We start from the raw sequence: 13,889 nt of genomic DNA, 5'->3' as shown, positions 1-13,889 counted from the left end.
ACAGCATGCAAAGTTTATTATTGTGTTGACTCTCTGTTCTTGGTTCTTTCAGTCATTGGTCTGATAAGTCAAAGTTCAATAAAGTCAGACTTTGAAAGTCTAAATGGTAATCAGCTATTAAAGATTCAAGTAGCAGTGATCTTTGACTGTAAGAATCCAGTATTCAAATATTTATATTCATGTTCTGATAATCAAATGCTGACACAAATTATTTAAAACCAGCCCAGGTGTCACTCTCTGTACATGTTTATTTGTATTGGAATGTGAGAATCAGAAAACGTTAAACCAGAGTTACCGTATTGGCCTGAATATAAGCCTCACTTTCCCCCCAAATTCCGACCATGAAAAGTTAAAGTTCGGTTTACATTTGCGACCTTACGGTATGCAGCCAGGAGTGCAGTGAAGTAGCGCCCGTCTCATTCAAAGTTCCCTGTTCTTTCCCCCAAGGCCGGGAAGGGAGAGAGTGAGGAAGAGGAAAGGCCAATGGCAATGCAGCACGCCCCCCCCCCCCAGTATGCAGCCAGGAGCAGCGAGAAATGGAACGGCTTATATTTGGGTATGGCTTATATTTGGGCCAATACGGTGTTTAATTTTATTAGTTCCTGCGGTTTTCTAATTTTTCCAAAAATGCATTTGCCCACATCTATGTAGATAACATAGTTTATAGTTTTGAAATAATATATTAATAAACATGTTGTGCATGACACATAAAAAACATACATTGTTTCTCATAAATGGAGACACATTTATTTCTCATTCTATAATGAACAAGTGTTCTATTGCATTTTTCTGGAAAAAACAGGCAATTATTCCATGCTGCTAAAACTTCACTAATTATCCTCCCCCGATCTAATATAATAAAACAACTTTAAAACAGAAAATTTCCCCACACTTGATTTTATAATTATTGCAGTAGATACCCCAGTCTAACAATTTTGCTGCTAGAATTATTTTTTTTTTTAAAAAGAGCCTTCAATCCTGTACATAGTTTTCTCATAGTAAGTCTTATTGAAGCCTGTAGTTCTTTCTTTGGAGTAGAGTGTAACCCAGCCCCTTATAATTATTGGAGTTTTGATTTTAGGGTGGAGTGGTTTTTGTTTGTTTGCATTACACTTCAAATAACCTTATTCCTGTGACTGTGATTTAAATAGGTATTTAAATAGTGTTAGTACTCCAGAATGAGCTGCTCCTTCTTTTCACTAACAGTGATGTCACACAGTGTCAGGGACTGACTGGATGATGAGGAGTGGTGGGAGGCACCAGCCAGGGAACCCCCAAGGGAACCCCCAGAGGGGGAAGGCTGAGAACCCAGGAATTGGTGGAGGGACACCAATGAAAGGTCAAAAGGAGAAGAGTGGGAGGAGCTGTTAGATGCTGAAGGGGCACCAGGGTTTAGTGAGGAGGAAGAGCCTGTAACAGGAAGCAGTTTGAATTCAAGAGGCTGAAGCTGGTGAGGCAAGAGGCTGCAGAAGGATCCAAGGAGATTCCCTTTCCTGCAGTGACCAATTCCCCTCCCTGCTTGTCTCCAAGGATGCACAGAATGATGTGTAGGGATGTACAGAGATTAGAAGTGCCCAGGCACAGTCTGAGGCTGCTTGGGAAACATCCGGCAGATGAGCCTTAGAAAGAGTTGAAGGCAGAGACCATCAATCCTGGCAACTGCTCTATAGGGGCAAGGCTTACTGGGCAGAGTTGCTGATTGCATGCTGTTTCTTTGAATAAAGAGTTAACTTCTCTGGCAAACTCTCATTCTTGCTTGCTGACCTGCATCTGACTCCAGCCCTGACACATAGTGAAATCTGATTGGCTATGCTATGACATCACTGGCTACATTATGGCATCACTTTCTAGGAAGAATATCTTGATGGGCATAAAATGGTGTAGGAAGTTGATAAGGGCTGTGAATTGATGGGGTGGGGGAGGCAACTTTAAACCAAATCGCACTAACTCATGCCAACTCATTTCTTTTGGAATCCCAAAGACACTTGGAGATATGTATTTGTGGAGAGTCCTTCCAAATTTTTTGTTTTTTGCAGATGTATTTTAATATTCTGCTGGAAGCTGCCCAGAGTGGCTGGGAAACCCAGCCAGATGAGCGGGGCACAAAGAAATTATCATCATCATCATCAATTATGTGCTGTGTCCTCCATGGGAGTATTAAAAACTACAACACATAGCCTAACCCTTAATAAGGATTTCCTTGCTTTTATGAATACTGTAAACATGTTTCCACAATAACCAGTTCAAAATATCAGTTAGTCCATCTAACTGAGAAATTACAAGCTCCCTGATTCTCGAAACAATATAGAACTCCAGATCTATTGGTTTGTGGCTCAGTCCTGACACAACAGTAGAATGTTGTGACTGCTCCTGCTAGGAGAATATTTCATCTGAGCTTCCTGTTTTGTTTCTCATAAAATGAGATAAATTGGTGTGTTCAAAATATGGGCACATTGTCATTGGTGTTCCTGCTTTAGCCTAGCTAACAGAAGTGCTAATTAGTGCTGACTGTGGTGAAAACATTTAGTGATGTTGAAGGGCACTGCTTTGCTCTGAGTTCAAGCATAGCCATCAGTTTGTATCCCTTGCACCAGGCCATTTTTTCTGCCATAAGATGCTAGCATTTTGTCATTAGTGACCTGCCCCGTGCATGAATAAATCAGTAGGTTGGAGAAGACAAGTCCATTAGCACCCTCCCTTCCTCAAGACATTCTGCCAAGAAGCAGCAGTAATTTATCCTTTTAATACAGAGTAAAAATTCAGTGGCTAACCATTGTTGAGCTCCCACTTCCCCTTGTGAGAGTGCATATAAACAACGTTGTGCTAGATGGCATCATGAAAATACATAAGTTGTTAGAACTGTGCTAGGTTGGCTGTCCAGGCTTTCCTTTTTGCATCATGTAGAGCATCAGTTGTACACTGTACAACACTACTCTCTTCTGAGTAATAGGAGTCCTGTTCAATATGATTAGTCTTGTAATTATCTTTCCCTCTATTCAGTAGTCTGAAAAACAGGGTATAAATCTTATTTTTGTCATCTGGAGTTTTTAAGCTTTACACAGTATAGCTGGTGATTGTTTATGCTTTGATTATGTTGTTAGGGCTAAGTGGATCTGGGAATCTCAGATGCCCTTCCATTAGTTGCAACTTGTAAGTTTCACTGGGCTGTTGTTATTCTGTTCATATGAAAGTTCTGCTATATGTGAAGAAGAGCACGTATGATCATTGCTATTAGCTTTTCATGCACAAGAAAGCCCATGTGTTAAGTGTTATCTGTGTAGGTGTCATTGCTGCTGCATGTGCAACTTAAATGTTTCAGAAGTCTGTGGGTAGTACAGAAGTCTGCAGGAAGTTCAGATAAAAGAGGAACTTTCAGCTATGCACAAGAGATTAACCAAATCCCCCTTTTATCACTTTGAGTTACAGGTAGAGTGATTGTGGCATTGAAGCATGGTGACCAAATGTTTAGGCTGCTTGATTGAGTATCTGATGGTCACTTCTCGCTTAGCAGGGGCACACCTTCGTAATATAGCAGCCTCAGCGAGGCAAAAAATTGACACACACACCCAACAGCCCTCACCTTCCCAAAGCCAGGTAAGAGAGGCACCAGGCTTCAGGAAGGTGGTGTGAGGCTCTGGCAGGGTCCTAGAGCCCCCACACCTCCTTCCCAAAGCCCAGTGCTTACTGGGAAGACAGGAAGATGCCTCTTGGCCCCTGTTCCCTGTGCAGAGGAACCAGTTGCGTTGCCCTAAATCTGCATCTGCACTTAGGTAAATAACTATTGGTATGTTGGGTGCTGTGAAGACAACAAACTGTAGAAGCAGTCATCAAGTTAGAAAGTTAAATTTCAGTGCTGATAAGTGCCAAGTGATGTTCATGGCAAAATACTCCTTAGTATATTCACAAAATGATGGATTCTTAATGAACTACTGATACTTAAAAGCCAGTTTACACATGTATTTACATCACAATGTGCCATTACTTGATAAGCACTTAATGAGTCACAGTGAATAATGTCTGCAAAAAAGCACTGGTGGTGTGATATGAACACCTCTTGTTTCTCAGTCTTCATATGCTGACCATGCTTGTGTGAAACATGCCTCAGATTAATTTCGGGACTGCTTTGTTGGCCTTATACAATGGTGCAATCTGAGTTGTAGGGGGAACAAACACGGAATTGTTTGCATAATGGTTGTTAGGATTCTCCCTTAATCACCACTGCAAGATAGGCTTTGATTTTCGGTGACACACAGTTTGCTTCCATTTGGCAGATCTGCTTCTGTAGTTATCTACTGTCTTGTATATATCTTCCTTATCTTGGCATACATTGTTTTTGTCTTCCCTCCCACATTGCCAATGGAAAAAACAACTGTATGCTTCTCAATATAAATTCAGTGCCAAGTAAAACACACTGCAAATATGCCACCTGTATTCCTACTAAATAGCTGTCAGCTGTTCAGCATCCCTATGCATGGCAAATCTAATGCTAATGGAGTTTTTTTGTTTTAAAAGCTATAATGTCTGGCAGAATGTTTTCTAGTGGATTCAACATTCATATTACCCATGACACGAAGCTGCATGGAGTAAAATGGCCTTTGGGCAGATGCTCCATAGCCCTTCTGATCTTAATCCTTGTTTTGGCTCTTGTGGAAAAGCTCTGTGCTACAGTTTTTAGGATAGTGAACTCCTTTGTTACTGAAAGCCCCATGAAGGACATGAAAATACTCTAACATATTTGGAAGAGCTACTTCCAACTGATGTTTTTCTCTTCTTTTCCAATGTCTGCATTTCTTACTTTCCATCACTTTTTCTCTAAAGAAAGATGTCTCCTGTGCTGGTTGAGACAAACCAATTACCAGTTTTTTTGGAGGGAATAGGATGTACAAACATATTTGTGGCATGGGTTATAGCATATGGAAACGCAGGAGAAGCAACTGGTTGAAATAATATGAGGATTACACATGCTTTCCTATGTGTTGAAGAATAGGAAGATGTGTTTGAAATCCTGCTATATTTATTTAATAAATTTGTAGTCCACCTTTCTGCCAGGATCCAAGAGGAACATCACCTGGTGACCTCTAGTTCTTCTGAATGACTCATCCCATAATACCTGACCATTAGCTATGCTGATGGGAGTTGTAGCCCACAACATTCAGATGGCACCACATTGATGTACTTTAAGGGCTAATAATCATAAAGAGACAGCTGAGCATACAAATGACAAATGGGATTCTGTTCTTCTGGGGTGGAACCTAGCGTAAGAAAACACAGGAGAAACTCTTTTCCTCCAGGGAGTTCCTAATGACTCCACAGTTGTCTGGGAATCCCTGATTCAAGTTTAAGCTCTGCTTATTGGAGGGTTGCTGCAATAAAAATGGTGATTGGCAATAAAAAAATGAAGGGGGGATGGAAAAAAAATGGGGAGTGTGGGAGAGTTGAGGAGACAAGGGTAATAATGGGAGGGGGGGAAATAAGGTTTTGAGCCAAATAAGGGTGCATGTGTGTGTGTGTGTGTGTGTGCGCGCGCCGTATATATATATGGAGAAAGTAAATAAATGTGAAGTGTGGAAGAAAATGAGACCAAGGAGGAAGAATTGCATGAAAGAAATATTCAGGGATTAGAAAGGATGCAATGCAAACATCTGAACTGAAGGGATGGGAGGGGTAAACTTAAGCGTGAAATGAAGAAAGGGTGAAGAGTGGAAGGAAGAGGAAAAAGAGAAGCATAGAGAGAAGAGGAAAATCTGCAGAACTTGTCTTAAGCAGGCACTGGGGAGTATCTGTCGGTTTCCTTTTTTAAAAAAATAAATAAAACCCCAAACTACATTTGAAATCCCCACTGTTCTCATTATCTCAAAGTAAAAAAGAAAGATAGATAATTGGGTTAGACAGAGTGTAGGGGCAGAAATACTTGTAGAGAATGAAATCTCCATATCCAAGAGAATGCAAGATGAAGTAGAGGCTAGATCCTTTGAATACACTGGAGCACTCAGCAAAAACTTACGTCTGTCCTCTTGAGCAGTCTGGGTGCCAGTCGCCAGGTACATCCTTCCTGGTGCTATTGGGTGCCCCTGGATTTTTGCAGTCATTCTAATAACAGTTTTGTAGCAACCAGAGCATCTCTACGCATTCAGGAGCTTTCCAAGCGATGTATCCATTTGTTCCACATAATCAGAAGTAGCACAAATGGAGTGATTACGCTGCTTCTGAAGATCCTGATTTGTCTTCCTGTTGGCAGTGAAAATTTGGGGAGGGGAAAAATTATGCACACACAGTACCTCTAGCTTGATTCTGCACTTGGAAGATCATGTATTTTAATCACAAGGGAAGCACAGATTATGGAAAACGTTTGAGCTGAGTAAAATAGAGTGGGTGTGAAATATCCCTATGGAAACAAGATATTTTAAGGTTGGGGTTCATTATGAAGATCAACCTTTAAATGATGACTTCAGCAATTATACAGCATGTGAAGGCATAATGACTGACAGATGTCAAAGAAACATTGTCTGGGTCAGGTGGCAGAGAAGGAGGCTGCTGCTATGCTGGCAGAACTGTATTAGTATTAGGTAGCATTAGTCCACAAGTGAGACATTATAGATGGTGAGTTCAGGAACTGGAGAGGTGTTGATGGGCACTGGGATGCTTACAGCAGAAGAGAGAAACTTGAGGGCCAAAGGGGCTCATGCTCACAGTTGTGTCGAAGGAGAAAATTCACTGAAAGGTGGACCTGTCTAAAGGGAAATGAGTGAGAATGGCAGTTGAAAGGAATTGCTGGACTAACAAATTGAATTGGAATACAAAAGAGGGAGGTATGAGGAGGTCCGGGAAACAAGTAAATGTAAGAGAAGTGATGAAAAGATGGAATTGTTTTTAACTGTTTTTTCTTTTTTGTACTTTGTATTTTTCCTTTTTATTGTTAATTTTCTTATTAATGTAATCTTTTTCTTTTGAAATTTTAATAAATATCATTTTTTAAAAAAAAGAGAATGGCAGTTGACAAGGGGTAGCATTCTTGCCCACAGAGATTATTTATACAAGGTGTTTCTTGAAAAGAAGAAGAAGAGTTTGGATTTGATATCCCGCTTTATCACTACCCAAAGGAGTCTCAAAGCGGCTAACAATCTCTTTTTCCCTTCCTCCCCCACAACAAACACTCTGTGAGGTGAGTGGGGCTGAGAGACTTCAGAGAAGCGTGACTGGCCCAAGGTCACCCAGCAGCTGCATGTGGAGGAGCGGGGAATCGAACCCAGTTCATCAGATTATGAGTCCACCGCTCTTAACCACTACACCACATTGGCTCTCTTATTCAGTTGTGTCACAGGCTTAAGTACAATTATGCTTCAATGTTTTGCTGTAGGGAAAGAAGGGGAGGCACATGTTGTTGTTTTTTAAAAAAATATTGTTTGTATTTATAGATACTTCTTGATATGACTTCAGACTATTTTTTCATACTATGACTTGAAGCTAACTTATTCTAGCCATGCACCAGCCATGTTCATATGTCATGGTAAGCCATGGGTGATTGCTTACTGTTACTGTGAATGAGCAGCAAATTCTTGTACCTTTCTGGTTTTCTTCCGCTCTTCCTCAAGCCAGGAGTGGCAAGCCTTGTGACATGTGAACAACAATGGCAAACCATGGCTTGTTGGCTTAACGGTTGTGGTTTGTTTGGGAGAAACAAACCACAAGTGCTGATTTACATGTCACAAGAAGCCAAAGTTCATGGCTTGTTGCTCGTGGCTCAAGGAAGGGTACATCAAAACAGGACTGCTCTGGTATCATGCACTGGCCTGCTGCTAGTTCATGCATGCTGTTTGCAGTAAACCATGGTAATTGCCTGGTTATTGCAATGGCTGCCCAGTTTTGACTTCCATTCCCCCCCCTTTCTCTTTTGTTTTCTCAAGTATTTGAAAGGAATGGCTCTATACAGACAGCCACAAATTTAAACAATCTTCAATCCTTCTGATCCGGCGTATGCTTCACTCTTCCGTTGAAAGCAGTAGGACTTAACCATTTTTAACTTTGCAACAATCATGCCTGTGGGAAGTAAGAGGAAATATGTACATACTTTTTTAAAGGGTGGGCATCATGGCAGGGTTCTTTAGGATCAGAGTTGCCCTTAATGTTTATTTGTCTTTGACTTTCTTTTGTTCATTTCTACCAATCTCTCCCTTGTCTCCGTTTCTGGTGTTCAATCCTGTAATGATGCATGTGGAAAAATACTAAACGGGAAAAGTGGAATTTAAAATTCTGGCTCTCGTGAAATAAGAACTACTTTCTGAAGTGTACAAAGTTTGAAGATTAGAAGGTACCCAGTGCTATACCTCCTGATAGTATACATTACGAGATTTTACCACAGAGAGTACATAAGCTTGAATTATAACTATTCCCTTGGTCAGGGGTCTGCAACCCGCGGCTCCGGAGCCGCATGTGGCTCTTTTACACCTTTGCCGCAGCTCCGGGGCGGATACTAGCGAGGGGAGGAGGCGCATTGTGCGCCCCGACACTCCTCACTGTGGTGGGTGCTGTACTGGCTGTGACGTCGCATGGGGGCGGTGCGTGCGTTAGTCACGCACCGTCCCGACGTCACCTTCCCGCCCGCCCGCTACATTGTAAGGGGCATGTACGCTGGTCACTGCATTGAAAGGGGGCATGTACGATGGTCACTGTTTTGAAGGGGAGTGAAGAACACACACACAAAAAAAGGTAACTTGTTAATTTAACGTTTATTTCTATGAGGAGGAGTAATTCTGAGGGGTCAAACAAAGAAATAATAAAAAAGTGACAAAAAAGTTATTTTTATAATGACGAGTTTTGCGGCTCCCAGTTTTTTTTTCTTCGGAAACGGGTCCAAGTGGCTCTTTTTGTCTTAAAGGTTGCAGACCCCTGCCCTTGGTCATTGTTGCAAAGTGGTCGTGAGGAACTCAATTCAGAGACCATGCCTATCTGTTGACAGGTTGTAAATGCACAAATAGAGAGAGTGTATGTGTATGCACACATGCATGTTCACATGCTTGTAGTAGGTTTTCACAGGAGCTTTCCTCACTGCATAATCATATGCAAATATTTTAGGATCAAAGGTAAGTCAAAGAAAAGTGGCACTATGACAGCTCAGCTAGCAGCCTAACTACATGACAGACCCACAGGCAACTTCTGAGCTGTCAGCTTCACTGCCTGTGGAGCTCACTGTAGAGCCAGATGCTGCTGCTGGAAGAATATTCTCCGCAGCATGGCATCTGGGCTCTGTGATGGCCTTGTGGATCACATGTCAGAACTGGAGACGGGCACAAAGGAAAATAGGCTTTGCCTTGTATTAATAATAATTAAAAATAAATTGGCAAGCCAATTTCAAAGTCAGTTTCCACCTGCCACTGTTTAGGAGCTACAGGGTATTAGAAAGGCCAACCCCTGCAGCTTGGTGCGCGCGTGCACACACACACACACACACACACACACACACACACACATTCCTTGCTGATTGCAATGACTTCTTTCAGCTATGTGAAAATCATGTGCACATGTATCTCTCTGCACACATGGGGAAGTATGCAGACAGATTCCCCCCCCCCCCCAATTTGGCTACAATGCAGAGGGGAATGTAAACATAGAGTGGCTTTAGGTAAGCGAGGCACAGGAAATTAAGCTGTGATAGCCTTTACTTGCAGTTTTGTAATATGCTGAGGCACTGGATTTACATGGCTTTTCTTTTAACATATTGATTTATTTTTTAATTATGAATCCATACAGATCAAAACATACTCATATATTCTGGTTTTTTCCTGCGTTGCTCTCATGTAGTTATTGCCAGGAAAGCCTGCATGTTTTATGTAGCTTGCAACCCACAGCAAAAGCCATACATGTGTGTGGAATACTCATGTTTGTTTGTTTGTTAAAAAATATTCTAAGGAATAATTCAGTAGATTTCTGGTTAAGTTGGAGACACTATACTTAATCATTTGAAGTGCTCACAAAACTATCATACCATGCTGAGATGGAGGTGAATAATTAGCAGAATCATGTGATATAGCTGTTGTTTTTCTTCTCTTCTTGGGTATGGTTCTTCAGTGGGTAGACGTGGACCAGATCCAGGCGCTATTGGAGTAAACTGATTTTCTAGATCAATTTCAATCAGGGTTTAGGCCCTGTTTTGGCACAGAAACTGCTTCGGTTGCCCTGTATGATTACCTCTGTTAATTCTCCTTGACCTCTCAGCCACTTTCAGTACCATCGACCATGGTATCCCTCTGGAACGGCTTTTGAGTTGGAGGTGGGTGGCACTGCTTTGTGGTGGTTCTGGTCATACTTGGATGGTTGTTTCCAGAGGATGATGCTCTTTGGCCCTGTGGAGCCTTCAAAGTGAGCCTCAGGGCTCAATTTTATCCCTCATGGTGTGTAACATCTACATGAAACCTCTTGAGTGGAGCCATCCAGAGTTTTGGAGTATATTGACAGCAATATGTTAATGACACACAGCTCTTATCCTTTACATCTGCAGATGCAACAGTGAATCTGCTGGACCGTTGTCTTGCCTCAGTGATGGACTGGATGAGAGCCAATAAACTGAAGCTCAATCCAGATAAGACTGAGGCACTGTTAGTGGGTGGTTCCTTAGACAGGATGGATGGGAGGGTGCCTGCTCCTGATGGGAGGGTTACACTCCCTCTGAAGGAGTGGGTATGTAGCTTGGAGGTGCTTCTGGATCCATTGCTGTCACTTGAGGCTTAGGTAGTCTCTATGGTGCAGAGTGCCTTCCATTAGCTTTAGCTGGTTGCCCAGCTGTGCCCCTATTTAGCCAGGGATAGCCTAACACCTGTCATCTATTCTCTGGTAACCTCCAGGTTAGATTACTGAAACACGTGGTAGGTGGGGCTGCCTCTGAAGACAGTTCGGAAAGTTCAACTGGTGTAGAATTCGGTGGTCAGGTTGCTTACAGGGGCAAGATAGGTCAAGCATATAATGCCAGTCCTGGTCTGACTGCACACTGGCTGCAAGTTAGTTTCTGGGCCCAAAGCTTTAAATTGCTCAGGACCACAATGCCTCAGGAACCACCTCTTCCCATATGAACTGAACCAGACCCTGCAGTCATTATCAGAAGCCTTTTTCTGTGTGCTTCCTCAGCAAGAGGTCTGGAGGGTGGCAACATGAGAACAGGCCTTTTCTGTGGTGGCTCCCCATTTGTGGAATGCTCTCACCAGGGAGGCTCACCTGCTGCCTTCATTACTTATCTTTAGGCACCAGGCAAAAACATTCCTCCTCTCCCAGGCTTTGGATAATTAAACAATTTATGTCCTTTTAAGCTGGGGGGGGGGGGGTTATTGTTTTTGTTTGTTATTATATTATGTAATTTCGTGTTTTTATATTGTGAACTGCCTTGTGATCCTCAGATGAAGAGCGGTATTGAAATTTAATAAATAAAATACCAGTTTAGACAGAAAACTAAAAGTCAGGAATATATATTGCAACATGCTAGTTTTCTGTGTGTATGTATTATTATTATTTTAAAAAGCGAGAGACTATTTTAGCCATCTTGGATGCTTGTGCACTCTGAAATGGTCCAATTCTGAAAGACCTGCACACGATGATAATACTGTTCATATAGCTCAGCAATAACCTGAATTGAAAATACATTACTTGTTAGGGATGGACAGTAAAACAAAGCAGATAAAACATGCACAAAATGCATTATTTCTCACACTGTGCTCAGTAGTGGCCTGTACTCTCATTTAATTTTAGATTTCCTTCCTTGCCTAAACCAACAGCTCAGGGCAAGTTACAATATTAAGAATACACTATCCCAACAGGGGCTGACAAGGAATTCTCTCAAGTTAGGATTTTCTTTCTTTTTTGCAAAAGGCAAACTACATCTAAATATTTATTTTATTTGTAGTATGCATGGCTTGCCTTTTCCATTAAAAATATATAACAAGCCGAAACTTTTACAAAACCCAAAGGCCCAGTCCTCAAATCTCTGTACGTACTTCTTTGAGAAGCATAGTCTACATTTTGCTTGAATTTGCAATGCTGCATGAATACCTATCTAAAGTTATTTTTTGCCTGTATCTAGGTCTAAGCTGATGTATCCGTCAGAACGGGGGAGTTAATTTATGAAGAATGGAAGCATGCATGTATTTTCAGCAAAGAGCTGTGCAGTGTAATGTATTAAACTGAGAAGCATGGAAAAGTGATGGTCTGTGTCCAAGCAATTTGGGAGAAATTTGCCTGGTGTTTTTTTTTTTATATAAACTGATAGGGATACTGGTAAACACTGAATAATGCTTATCCCCTGCTGCTATATCTATGCAAAGGTGATCATTGTAAATCATTGCAGCTTCTGCCAGGATATGTATACTGCAGCTGGTCTGCCTGCCTAGCGAAGATCACATGGAAACTTGCAAGGGGGGGGGGGGAAGAGTCACATTAGTTACAGTTAGATCAGTCCTTGTGCTCTGGGATGTTAGTTCTACACAGTCCCACTGAACCCATCAAATGTCATCCTGCACCATCTGTTCCAGAGATACCACTTTCCCATTCTCAAAAGAGGAACTGCCTGGTCGTCATTGCTATGCACCTCAGCTTTTAAATAACTGAGCATGCTATAATTACATTGCAACAGTGATGTGACATCCCTTTGGGAAGGAAGGGGGTTGTGCTGACATGATGTTTATAATGGATGCTTACCCAGTTTGGGGTGGGCAGCGGTTTCGACCCATAGCATCCAGCTGCCCATTCTCCATTGTGCGGCCAACCATTGGAAATCACCAGGCCGTCCTCAAGGTACTATGAAGGTTCCTGCCACCCCCCCCTTTGAATTCAGCCAATCCAGCCAGGATGGGTGGCTTGGGAAGCGAATCTGACTGCAGCAGTTTTCACTCTGATCATAAAAGGTGGCAGCTGCTTTCCTCAGCATCCATTTGGCCGTGTTGTGAAGAGGTGAAGCAAAAGGAGTTTCACAATGCAATCTTATGTATGGGATGAAAGTTCTACTGTGTACAACACCAAGGGTGCCCTTTTTGTGTCATAACTCAATAGCAAAAATATGTAATGATTCCAGAAATATTGTTCATTATGCGGGAGAAGCTAGGGTTGGAAGTCTTAACTTCAGTATGTAGTAGAATAGGGCCACAAAGAGAAAACCTGCGGCCTGAAGCAAAATGTAGTTTTGGGGTCTTCCGCTTGTACCTCTTCCAATTGCTATCAATATATTGAAATACACAGAATATCAACATAATAAATGTATGCTTCATAAAGTTTAGTATGGAGTATTTAACTGTGGTGTATTCATTAATAACATTGAATTTCAATTCATTGGGCAAACCTATTTTAATGGTATGCAAAACGAATATCTTAAAACATCAGGAAATTACAAATCATTAAAGTTACTATAAACATTATTTACAGTTACAGAATTTAAGAACAGGAATTTTCAAATGCTTGCATTAGTTCAAACAAAGCCCTTTATTACAATAATTAATGAATCGTGTAATACTTAAACTGGTAGGCCACCTGAATGACTTCTTGCTTGCTTTCATTTTGGTGAACATTGATTAAATAATGAAAAGAGATTTGGCTAGCAAACCTATTTTCTTTTGAGAGCATAATAAGGTGGTTTAACCTTTCTTGCCCTGTGTAGATCTCAGGAAATCTTTTCTCACTTTTAGGTTACTAAAGGTACACTCAGCAGAATAAAGAATAAATATGTTTTATTCTTGCTAGCTTTTAATGACTTAGAACTGATTGTCACCAACAGAATTACAATCAACTATATCTGCTTAGTTTTTTAAATTTGTATTTAATATTACTGAGGGTTTTATTGTATTCTTACAGGTGTATAAATATTTAAATAATTGTGCACCTAAAATGTTTACTTTATACACCTGAAGTATAGTTTC

At 41.3% G+C, this 13,889-nt stretch overlaps 2 protein-coding genes and 1 long non-coding RNA gene across 18 annotated transcripts in view; 2 read left to right on the top strand and 1 right to left on the bottom strand.

Moving 5' to 3' along the window:
* Positions 1-13,889, bottom strand: part of TRAPPC12 (trafficking protein particle complex subunit 12) — a 651,202-nt gene that overhangs the window by 414,686 nt on the left and 222,627 nt on the right. The window lies entirely within an intron of this gene.
* The window catches only part of MYT1L (myelin transcription factor 1 like), a 282,484-nt gene that overhangs the window by 66,160 nt on the left and 202,435 nt on the right, over positions 1-13,889 (top strand). The window lies entirely within an intron of this gene.
* On the top strand, positions 6,497-12,181 carry LOC308472574. Its single transcript, XR_013983586.1, has 3 exons — positions 6,497-6,600; positions 8,237-8,308; positions 12,065-12,181. It is a non-coding gene; the product is annotated as an uncharacterized lncRNA (long non-coding RNA).

The sequence above is a fragment of the Podarcis pityusensis genome (assembly GCF_964106645.2).
Source record: "Podarcis pityusensis genome assembly, chromosome: 3".
Lineage (NCBI taxonomy): Eukaryota > Metazoa > Chordata > Lepidosauria > Squamata > Lacertidae > Podarcis > Podarcis pityusensis.
Note: the sequence above shows the minus strand (reverse complement) of the source record. Positions and strands in the feature narration are given on the sequence as shown.